Source organism: Rattus norvegicus, chromosome 1 (genome assembly GCF_021556685.1).
Source record: "Rattus norvegicus strain SHRSP/BbbUtx chromosome 1, alternate assembly SHRSP_T2T, whole genome shotgun sequence".
Taxonomy (NCBI): Eukaryota; Metazoa; Chordata; class Mammalia; order Rodentia; family Muridae; genus Rattus; species Rattus norvegicus.
Genome location: NC_141534.1, coordinates 4,170,062 through 4,182,069, shown reverse-complemented (window position 1 = coordinate 4,182,069; position 12,008 = coordinate 4,170,062). Strand labels below are relative to the sequence as shown.

General features: G+C 43.0%; 1 long non-coding RNA gene and 1 other non-coding gene across 2 annotated transcripts in view; one reads left to right on the top strand and one right to left on the bottom strand.

Moving 5' to 3' along the window:
• The window catches only part of LOC148006822 (uncharacterized), an 88,565-nt gene that overhangs the window by 56,813 nt on the left and 19,744 nt on the right, over positions 1 to 12,008 (top strand). The window lies entirely within an intron of this gene.
• On the bottom strand, positions 2,661 to 2,765 carry Rnu6-884 (RNA, U6 small nuclear 884). The gene has a single exon (XR_015655996.1). It is a non-coding gene; the product is annotated as a U6 spliceosomal RNA (small nuclear RNA).

Genomic DNA, 12,008 nt, shown 5'->3' with positions numbered 1-12,008 from the left:
CATTCAGACAAATATAAGATTGAATCTCAACACTTAAAAGAAATGGTGGACCCTTTTAGCCACTGGGGAAATGTTCACGTATTCTTGTTGGGAGACTAAACTTGATAATGGTAGAGATGATAAGGCAGCTGAGGTCTGAAACTCCTCCACAAGATGTCTCACTGGTCAATCCCATTGTCTCCGCCATGATTATATCCATCACTTCTCCCACCCAGGAGGGCCAGAAACTCTAGGGATGCCAAGAGTGCCGTGGGGAAGCATTGTGCCCACAGTGGGGTGGGTGTTGTTGGCCTGGTCTTCAAAACATTGATCCCTCCCTAATTCGCTCCAGCATCCAACTCCCACTATTTATTCTGCTTGCATTGGGGGGGGCGGATCCCTACCCTGTTGATCAGGTCTATAATGGCTGTGGTCTGCTGTATATTTATTACCTGGAACTGGATCTCCACCAGAGCCTGTGACATTGGCTGCCTCTATCCCTCCTTCCCCTTCATTAGCATCAGACTCCCTATCTCCTGCCCTGGAAAAGTACTTCCTCCAACCATCTTTCTTTACTGTACTCTGGTGTGTGATCGCACTTCCCGTGGTATCATTCCTGTTCCAACATGGAACCATTTTCCTCTTCTGAAAACATTTCTCCCAAGAACATGCTTATGCCTTGTGGGAGATGCAGCCTGTGTCACTGCAGTCTGGGTCTGCTGAGGTAGACATGGGGATGGCAGGTGGCTGCTGGGTCTCTGGCTTCACGGTTCATGGCTCAGAACTAAGGTGATGGTGGTGATGGTAGTGATAGTGTTGTTATTGTTGTTGTTGGTAGTGGTGGTAGTGGTGATGGTGATGGTGATAGTACTGATAGTGGTGATGGTGGTGATGGTGGTGGAGGTGATAATGGTGGTGGTGGTGATGGTGGTGATGGTGGTGATGAAGGCTGCGGCTATTTGCTGGGTTGTGATGTTAGGGTAACAGTAGTGCTACTGTTGGGTAGAGGGACTCTCTGGAATTTGCCCTTCACTCCCACTACTGATTGAGCTCAAAAAACTAATCTTACCATTATGTGTGCATGTGCGTGTGTGTGTGCAGTTTGATGATGAAGTTGACTATTTGGTAAGTGATAATTTGGTATCACTGTTGATGTGGGGTTTTTTTTTGAATCATCCCAAATATATCTCCAGATGAATCAGCTATGAAGGCCAAAGGAAGTGAGCAGTTCATCATAATTAACTATGCTGATTACTGTTTGCCGACATTATCATGAAGTATCTCCTGAGATGAGGGAATCTTAACTGAGAAGTTTTGCCTTCACTGGACTGGCCCATGGGAATATTTGTGGGCTATTTCTTGATAGATGATTGAGTTGGGAAGAGGAAGTCCACTGTGAGAATGTCACCTCTGGGCAGGGGTCCTGGGTCATATAAAAAAGCAGACTGAGCAAACCCGTAAGCAGCATTCCTGAGTGGTCTGTGCTTTAGATCTTGCCTCTAGGTTCCTGAGCCGCAATAAACCCTTTATTCCCCAAAGTTGCTTTTGGTCTTTGTTTTTCCACAGCAACAGAAAAGCAATTGGAACAGTAACTGCGCTGATAGTTTTATGTCGACTTGAAACAGGCTGCGGTCATCTAAGAGAAGGGAGCATCAGTTGAGAAAATGGTTCTAGGGAACATCTGGCTGCAGATAAACCTTATCCCGGCATTTTCTTTCTTTTCATCTTGTTTGTTTTGTTCCATTTGTTTGCTTTGACTTGTTTATTTAATGGCATTTTCTTAGTTAGTGACTGATGTAGGAGGGCTCAGTCCATTGAGAGTTGGAACGCTCCTGGGCTGGTGGTCACGGTTCTATAAGAAAGAAACGGAGCAAGCCCGGGGAGCGAGCCAGTAAACCAGTAAACGTCACTCACTCTTCGAAGGCCTCTGCATCAGCTCCCTATCTGAGTTCCTGTCCTGATTTCCTCCAGGAATGAACGATGTAGACCCTTAAGCCGAATAAACCCTTTTTTCCTCCCCAACTTTCATCAGCTTGAGGATATCTCACCAAAGCGACGGGACCCTCAGCTAAGGCGCTATTTTGAAAATTCGTGTGATAAAGATCATGTTATGGAGAAGAAATGAAGGAGGGATGAGGAGAAGCATTTAGTGATAGGTGACGTCAGTGAACATCAGGTTCAAACAGCCTGCAGAGAGACACGGGGATTACAGGGAGTGAAGGGGCAACTGCTTAGTTAGAAAATAGCTCCAGGGGTTGGGGATTTAGCTCAGCGGTAGAGCGCTTGTTTAGTGAGCGCAAGGTCCTGGGTTCGGTCCCCAGCTCCGAAAAAAAGAGAGGAGGAGGGGGAAGCGGAGGAGGGGGGGAGGAGGAGGGGAGGAGGAGGGGGGGAGGAGGAGGAGGAGAAGAAGAAGAAGAAGAAGAAGAAGAAGAAGAAGAAGAAGAAGAAGAAGAAGAAGAAGAAGAAGAAGAAGAAGAAAGAAAGAAAGAAAGAAAATAGCTCCAATTTCTCTGTAAGGTGAGGTAGAAATCCTCACTCGCAAACAGTGCGTAGAGAAAAGCATCTACCCAGCTGGCTGTCCAATGCTACAATGTTGTTGTTGTTATTATTATTATTATTTATTCCGTCACAATTGCATGCATCCTCACTTAAAAGCAAAGCCACAAAAAAAATATTTTTCTTTTACTATGGAACACGTCACGATTTCGCGTGTCATCCAGCGCAGGGGCCATGCTGTCTTCTCTGTATCGTTCCCGTTTTAGTACGTGTGCTGCTGAGGGGAGTACAACAAAACCTTGAGCCTCTGTTTATGAAGGAGTCTCACAGATCTAAGATCAGACCCTTCGTCGGCTGAGGCTATCGCTCGGCAGAGTCTCAGCTGTAACTAGAAGTTTCTGCTCAAACCCAGGTGTCCTGATGTCATCGTTAGCTTTGGCCTTGGTTATGTTTTCTCCCAGGGGAGGTCTCTGTTTATTCATACTTCTGACGGATTTTTAAAACTTGGGATGGTCCACGAGTCATTCACGAGAGATTGGTAAGGATTCCTCTGAAAGTCTGCTTCACGACAGAAAACTGCTAGTAATTTTTGTAACGCAAGTTAAATGGAGCCATTTGGTTAATGTTAAAAATATTTACCTAAATACGCTTTAAAACTTCATTTCCTGGAATCCAACTGTTTAAATAACTTCACCATGATAAACAGATGAGTGTAATTTTGCTAAAAAGTGTCCTTGGGCTGGAAGCCATCAGATTGGTTAATTAGTAAAAGATGATCATGTCACTGGGGAATATTTCAGGGCGACATTTGTAAATCCTTGTGTTAAACATGAATTCAAAGTCTTTAAAATATTTATAGAGAAAAGTCTTAGGGTCATAACAGTAGGGAATTGGTATATGTTTGTGCTCAAAATAATTATCTTGTCATTTTTTTAACCACACATACAGCTCTGAAAGACAATTGGTCTGGGATGAATGAAGGAAAATTGATAATTATGAAATCGTTTGGGGGAACGAAAGATCTCCTCTTAATATATGTGTTTTTATGGTGTATGTGTGGAGGTCAGAGGACAGCCCCAGGCATTGTTTCTCTGAGCCATTGACCCTAATTTTTGAGAGAAGTTCTCTTACAAGGGCTGGAGACTCATCTGTAAATGAGGCAAGGTTAGGTGGCCAGCAAATCCAGGTATCTGCCTGCCCCTGCCTCCCCGGGGCTGGGATTACAGGTACCCACCAACATGCCTGTCTTTTTACATGGATGCTGGGGATGAAACTTAGGTCTTCATGGTCGTGCAGCCCACAGAGTTCATTTAAAACACGTCTTTATAATAAAGCGGAATTTTTAAAAAAATTTTCACAACCGTTAAGACTCTGAAATTTTGCTTTTATGAAACACACCTATCAGATAAGATAATTAAAAATGTACTAAGCTTTAGCAAAGGTTGGGTTTCCAATAAATAAATAAATAAATAAATAAATAAATAAATAAATACAACAAAACAAAAAAAACAAAAAAAAAGAAAGAAAAGAAAAAAAATGTGCCTGCACTCTTTTTTATCTGCCAATTATTGGTCTCTGAAGACAGTGCTGCACCGGGTAGAGTCCGGGTGTTCTATAGCCACTGAGTAAACATAAAATAATGTCTTTACGAGCATCTGGCACATAGCAGAGCCTCGACGATCAAACAAATTCTTCACAAAGCTGGAAACTTATGGAAAAGATTCAATAACTTGGACATTTCACTTTCAAGAATGATAATTTTTATTGACTTAGTTTGAAATTTTCAGCATATTTTACACACACACACACACACACACACACACACACACACACACACACACTCCTTATCCATTTGAAAAGGGCCTTGGAATGACATACATTTTCTCAGTGCAACGTACTTCACGTGCCACAGATTAACTGTGAGTGCTGTTTATTTTGTCCTCATTAAACCCTCAGAGATTTGTAGTATTTTATTTTATATTTCAACCCCACTTAAATGGTGATCAAAACTCAACAGCACTGCGTGAACCAGCCAGATTTTTAAACTCAGAGGCAGGGACGTCAGAACCAGGTTGCAGGCTGTTCATTTGCTCAGACACAAGTGTCAGATAATTCTGTCATGGACAGAGGTGCTGAATCATCTTCCTCTCGCTGCGGAAGTCTGAGAAAGGACATGTCTGTTTACGTGCAGAAAAGGACACCCGATGACTAGATTAACGAGTGTTTTCTGATTGTTTACTCGTTGTTTTTGTAACTTTATTGAAGGCCAGGGTACGTTTCACTAGAAACGCCTGTTTAATGTATGGATTGCGTGCCCAGACATACATGGAAAGCAGAATAACTCTTAATGAGCGCACAAGGACGACAGTGGCTCTTTCTCTTGTCTGCCTGATGGACTTGTAGCCTTAATTACACTCTTAGCTCCCGAGTCTTCCCAGATAAACAAAACGAGCAGTTATGATTAATCCTTAAATAGCTTCAGAGTTGCTGCAAATTATTAATTTAAAAAAATTACCACAGAAGGTGGGGGAAAGCTTCATTTATAGCCCCAGTTTCGGCCCAGTGAGAGAGTTCATGTTAAACTTGTGTGTCTTTGTAACACATCTATCCATCTTTTTATTCGCCCAGAATTATGCTAGACACGGTAGGGAAATTGAAAGGAAAAAAAAAACTTACAAATCCTGAAAGGAACCAGACGTGAACAGCGAGAAATCATAGAAAGGTCATAAGGCATGTAGATCCCATGCTTTTTCAGCTGACAAAAAAATGGTCTCTGATGTAGAGAAAGGATGAGGCAAGACAGACTTACTTTCCTTCTGTTTTTTTGTGTGTACGGTGCATGCCTGTGTATGTGCCTTGTATACCCCATGAGTCGCGTGTAGAGACCAGAGTTGATTTTAGCTCTTTACCCTTTTCTTTTCTTTTTGAGGCAAGGTCTCTCACTGAACCTGGAACTCAGAGGTTGTCTAGACTGGCCAGCCCTGAGATTACAGGTGGCCTTTATATGGGTCCTAGGATTCTAGACTTGAGGTTTTCATGTTCCCATAGCAGGAACTAATCAACTGAACTATTTCCACAACATGGAAGGCTGTCTTCCACTGCATGAAGAAGATGCTTCTTCTATTCCTTGCGACAAATTAGTACCTCTTCCAGACCATGTTTTGGTATCCTTGCAAATTGACTATCTTGATGTGTTCTCCTCATCTCTACAATCCCTGCCCGACTTCATCCACTCAAATGCAGTAAGTAGTAGGAGCTAAAGTTTTAAGGACAATTAATTTCTGAGGGGTGACGTGTAAGCCTTGAGGTGAAAAATAAGCAGACAATGGCTGGGAGGAAGAGAGAATTGTCTGCCACCATCAGGTGACGGCGTGACTGAAAGTGAAAACTTGGCAAGGATGAGGCATGCTTGGGAATTTAGCTGTGAAAATATCTTAAGGCTAGTTTGGAATGGGACACAAACGATATCGTGACACAGTTTTTACAATTTTATTTTATTTGAATGTGTATGTCGGCCTCCGTTTCAGGTGCCCATGGAGGACAGAAAAAGGCATTGGAGTTATTAGGTGCTGTGCGTTGCCTGTGGGTACTGGAACTGAACTCAGGTCTTCTGGAAGAGCACTATGTGCTCTGAACCACTGAGCAATCTCTTCAGCCCTAGTTTAACATATTTAAATGGTTATTTCTCAGGAATGGGTTCCGTAGAGAATCTTTATTCTGCATGGATCCTTGCTATTTTGTTTTACCCTTTAAATTTCTGGGGGGAAATGCATTTTAATCAAATCTGGATTAGAGGGCCAATATTAGTGTCAAAATGGACACATAGAAAGTCCTTTACAAAAGTCTATTTTCCCTAACAGAAGACAGACTTAATTTGGTCAAATATAGTGGGAATTTAGTTCCTTTTCATTGAGAGCTTTAGGAAGTCTCCTTTTGAAACGTCCCATTGCCGATCTTTTAGAGTCAAACAACCTTTTTAGACACAGCAGCAAAGTGAAGCTCGACAGCACCTGGCGCTGTCTTAGCCGTGAGACAAAAAGATGGGCTTTAATGGGCTTTATTTTCAAGCTGGTAAAAGGGACAGGGACACTTTCCTTTCCCGCTTCCTGCCAAGCAACTTTGTCACTTTGTCAGGCCTGATAATATGAGATGGACAGTCTTTCTAGTAACACCTGGGGAATAAAATACATGAGTAGCATTCTTCAATCTATGCTCAATAGAAATATGGCCACACACGTGGGTAGCATCCTTCAGTGTATGCACAATAGAAATGCTAAGCATATCACCTCTCTCTAGAAGATTCTAGAAGAGCCTGGCTGCTGAATGGGGGCGAGAAAAAGCTAATCAGTTCCCCTAAGTTAAAACAGTAGCTGAATGATTAGTCCCCGGACTTCTGGAATGGAGAACATTTGGTTAATTTGCATATCGCACCGGGAACTTTGTTTACTTTGCTGGTTAAATCAAAGCCAAGAATTCAAAGGTAGCCAGCAACTCTTGGGGCCCCACACAACTCTGGGATGACCTCCTCCACTCATTCATTCACAGATGCATACCCGAGGGCTATGGTGTGCAGTGCTCCTTGTCAAGAGCTGGGAAGACACATGGATCCTTCAGATCTAAGTGCCAGCACAGATTCCATTTGTAGGAGAAGCAGGCAGACGTACAAATAGATAAAATGGACATTTAAAAACAGTCAATAATTTGAGACACATTCATTCTACCTTTCAACAAATCTGTATTGATCATCTAACATCAGCTACACACACTGCACTGTTAAGCAGCGGGAAGTTTATCCTGCGGGCATTGGAAACTTTTAGAATGTTTTTAAAGGGACTAGACAAGACCTGCATGTTGTGGAGTAGAAAAGCAGCAGTCAATTGAATAAGCAAGACAAGAGATGCTGGGCCTGAACTGAGGCAGAGAAAAGGAACAGGAGGAGGTCAGTAGATTTGAGGAGCAGCTGGTGGGGAAGCTGGCTACTGATTAGAAGTGAGGAAGGTGGAGAGGAAGAAAAACCTCAAAGGTTTCACAGATGGGAGATGAGCCTGGGTTTGCAGATCAGGGTAAATTCTGGGAAGTACAATTGGTGCCGTGGTCCAGTTAGGGCAGGTGGCAGAGAGGGGAGTCAGTTTAGTGATGAAGGGAGTTTGTTCAGTTGTGTGAACACAGTTTTGTGTTGCTGGTCTTTGCTATGTTGTGGGTTTTTCTCTTTCCTACCCTTTATCCTCCACTCCCCAGTTTCACTATGTAGGAGAGAAAGAGTAGAGGAGAGAGAGAGAGAGAGAGAGAGAGAGAGAGAGAGAGAGAGAGAGGAGTCTAATTTCTTCTTGTTTCTTCCTCGAGTACAACCACTTCTTTGAGTGTAACCAAGGCCCCACCCCACCCCCTTGAACCACCAACAAGCACCCACCTTACCTACTGGGGCTCTAGCATTTATTTACCCTCTGAAAATTTTCCAGAATTTTCCAAACGTCACACAACACAATCACAGAAACTATCTGCAGCTGGCCAAACCACGTCTCTGCTAGAGCACCAGGCAAATCATAGCTGCTGTGGGCAGTGCGAAGCAGCCACATAACCCCCATACCTGGGATGAAAATAAAAACACGTTCTTACAACATTTTTGTGTGTTTTTTTTTTTTTTGAAGAAACCAACATTTCTAAATTCTCACTACAGTTTTGCAAATGGATCACAATTCGGAAGATCAAGAAATCGAGTTAGTGGGTATTGGCCAGCATTATTTTTAACTTTAAAAAAATTTTTTTGAGAAGTAATTTACACATTATAACATCTATCCAGTGTGTGTGTGTGTGTGTGTGTGTGTGTGTGTGCGTGCGTGAGTGCTTCAGTGGCTTTTACTAAAGTTAAAATACGTTAGTAGAACATTTCTGATGTTCCAAAAGTTTCCGCATGCCCACTTGTGGTTTCTGCAGCTTCTTTCCTAGCCCTGGCCTGCATTGGCTCCAGAAGTCCGCCATTTCTGGCTACTTTTGTAAATAGAACCACGCAGTGCTTTATATCTGGCATTTTTTACTTAACACGGTGAGCACGCGTGCGTGCATGCGTGTGTGTGTGTGTGTGTGTGTGTGTGTGTGTGTGTGTGTGTAAAACCACAAACTGTTGGACCTTTGAATTATTTCCAATTAAGGGCTAATATAAATAATGCTGGTATGAACATCTGTTTAGGTCTTTGGCTTGGTGTATTTTTCCTTAACATGGATCTCTAGGAAAGTAAAATCCTGGGTCATGTAAAAAGCTTGTGTTTAACTTTATTTTTTTAAGTACTTTTAATTTTTTGAGTTTGTAATTACATCATTTCCCACTTTCCTCCCTCCAAACCCGCTTAGATCACAGCAGAGGCTGCACCATGTACAGTCCCACCAGGTGGATAAGGGCTACTTCCTCAGCCGATTGCCTTTTTCCCCCCCAGAATAGCGCCCCCTAGTGGGCGGGCAGAGGAGGCTCACAGTTCCACTTTCTTCGTGACTTTCGAGCGTTCACATATATCCAAACCTTTGGTGTGTTTTCTAATCGGCTTGTTTTTCATCTTGTTTTTGAATTAGGAGAGTCCTTGATGTATTTCCTTTGTAGATGTATATGAAAACTGATCACAGTTCCTGGAAATGAAAGTCAAACCACAGTGAAGCAGCAGTGGGGATTATCAAAAAGGCAACGCTGGAGAGAGTACAGAAGGGGGACTTCCGTGTACTGCGATGATGGCAGAGAATAATAACAGAGGTTCCTTGAAAAACTAGAACCAAAACTGCGTGTGGTGCAAAGCCGTTATTAGATTGTTTTTCTGCTGTGGTGAGAAAAACACCCTGATAAAAGCATCTGTAGGGAGGAAATGTGGTTTCCAACTGTAGCGGTCGCTGGTTACAGTGGGTGGAGCTTGAGACAGCTGGCCACACAGAGTGTGTATGTTCCGGAAGAAGGGAACACTAATGTATGCAACGCTACTTACCTCCTTTACTTCCCTTTCAGCCCAGGGTCCAGCCCCACCCACTACCAGGGATGCCTTCCCACGTATTTAATACAAATAAGAAAATCTCTCATAGGCATGTCCCCAGGCCAAGCTAATCTAGACCATTTCCCAAGATACTCTCCGTGGGTGATTCTAGATTGTGTCAAGTTGACAATTAAAACCAACTACCACAGGGTATTTATCCGAAAGAATCGAAACCTGCCCATCTTCTTTATGGCAGAACTAGTCCCGTAGCTGAAATGTGGAACTTGCCTCGTCGCCCCTTGGCAGGGGAAGGGATGAAGAGAATGTGGCATGTGATTATGAGTTTGCTGTCAGCTGTACAAAAGAATGTGACTGTTATTTGCAGGGATCCGAAGGGAAGTGGATGGCGTGACGTTAAGTGAAACGCCAGGCTCAGGGAGACAACTACCATGTGTTCTCACTTCCATGCGAAGCTAGAAAACTGATCTCAAAGAAACGGAATCAGACAGTGGTGACTGGAACCTGAAAGGACGTGAGCCAGGGGAGGATGGAGAAAGGGTGCACGGGTGCTGTCTGAGGAGAAGAGTAATTCAGCATCTAGCCACTCCAAACCTGTATGCTTTCATTCTCTAAAATCCCACTCTTTGATCAACAGCTAAGCGTTTTTATCCTTGCCCATAATCATTAAACACTAAAGACAGAAAGAGAGGGAGCTGGAGAGATGGTTAAGCCATTCAAAGTACTTAATCCTCTCGCAGAGGACCTGATTCCATTCCCAGTGCCCACTACATAGTTCACAACTATCTGTAACACTATTCCAGAGAGATCAGACATACTGCTCTGTCCTTTGAGGGCACACCAGCTATATATGTGGTGCACAGAAATACACACAGACAAAACGCCATGTTTGTCTTTCTTGTTGTCCCTTGACACCTAAGCCATATGTCTCAATATTTAATTCCTTTCACTACAGGACATTCTGCACAAAAGTTAGGCTAAGATAATGGCATTTTCGTGTGAAATCTTTAAATCCCACAGTTTTAGTTTGAATTGTTTCTAGATGTTGATTTTAAGGGCGACTGGAAGATAATCAGAGTTACCTGGGGGTGCATGTGTCTTTACAACATACACAAACACACACGCCCCATTTGACATTTACATCACATTTTGACATCCGCTATTACCTTGCTTTTCAGCCTTCAGCAAATAATCTTTCCCAGGTTCTGGTGGTGGTAGCTGCATGCTGAGAAACTCACATTATCCTAAGTGTCTTTGCGGTGCTTCAAATGGGACTATTCTAGGCAACGCAGGCGTGTTCTCATCAATTACGTTCTCCAACACAAAGCAATTTCCAAGAGCAACAGATGAATCCACCCTCTAGACAGGAAAGTATGCCCACTAAGAATAGTGGCCATTCACACACATTTATAAGAAGTGGCGGTTTCTTCTTATATTAAACTTTGCCATCTTAAACACATTTAAGTACGTTGTGCTTTCTTTTGCAACTGGTTTGTACCAGCTGTGTTTGCTTTCAGTCACGTATGTTTAGTCATCTGTTTATTCGAGAAATGTTCCTGGGCCACTTGGGCCGTGCAGAGCCCTGTCCTGGGTCATGTAAAGGCCACAGATACCTTTGAGGGATCATTTTTTAAATATATATGGAGAGAGATGGGGCTGGGGTGGGACCAAAACAAGGATGGTCCTGGTCAGCAGGGGGGTGGAGTCACAGACAACACTTGCTGTAAAGTGCACGGACAGAGTAACTGTTTCCAGGGCTAACAAGAAAGATTCCAGAAGTTAGGCTCCAGGAAGCACCTGCCCTCAGGAGTGATGTAGATCGTCGGAAGGAGAGGTCAGATCAGCTTGGCAAGTGAACAGCGCTCTGCCTGTGTGGTGGTTGTGAGCCATGAGCCAAAACAGGTGGACCTCTGGGTCTGGAACCCTTGACAGGAGCTTTAGAGCGTTTGCAGGAAATGACCCTAAACTTGGCATTGCATCCTTAGTCTTAGCATTTTTCTCTTTCTGGCTGTTCGTTGACAGTCAGAGCTACATCATAGAAGGGAAGCACTACACATAAGGCCTTAGAAATGTTTGCTGTTAATTAAAATAAAACTTAGGAAACAGGTGAGATTTTAGCATGTCATTTAAATGCCACCCTTCCTTTTCCTAAGCCGGCTTAAATCCTAATTGATTTTAATATCTTCAAAGACTAAGGCATAGTTTCCCACTGACTTATTATTTTTTTTTCACATTTTAAAGGGGATGACTTTCTTTTTTTGTTGCTTGTTTTGATTTTGCACAGTTGGAATGGAAGCCTCTGGGGTCTAGAGCATGCTAGGTAAGCCCTGCACTGAGTTACCTCCTAACTCTGCAATTACTTTTGTTTCTTTGTTCTAATTATGTTTTATTTTAGGTTCAGTGGTTTCTTGCTGTTTGTTTGTTTTGACAAGGTCTCCTTCTATACTGCAGAGTGGTCTAGAACTCATTATGAGGCCTAAGGTAGCCTTGAGCTCACAACAATCGTCCTGCCTCAACTTCCTAAGTGCTGAGATTACAGGTCTGTCTGAGCCACCATACCTTATA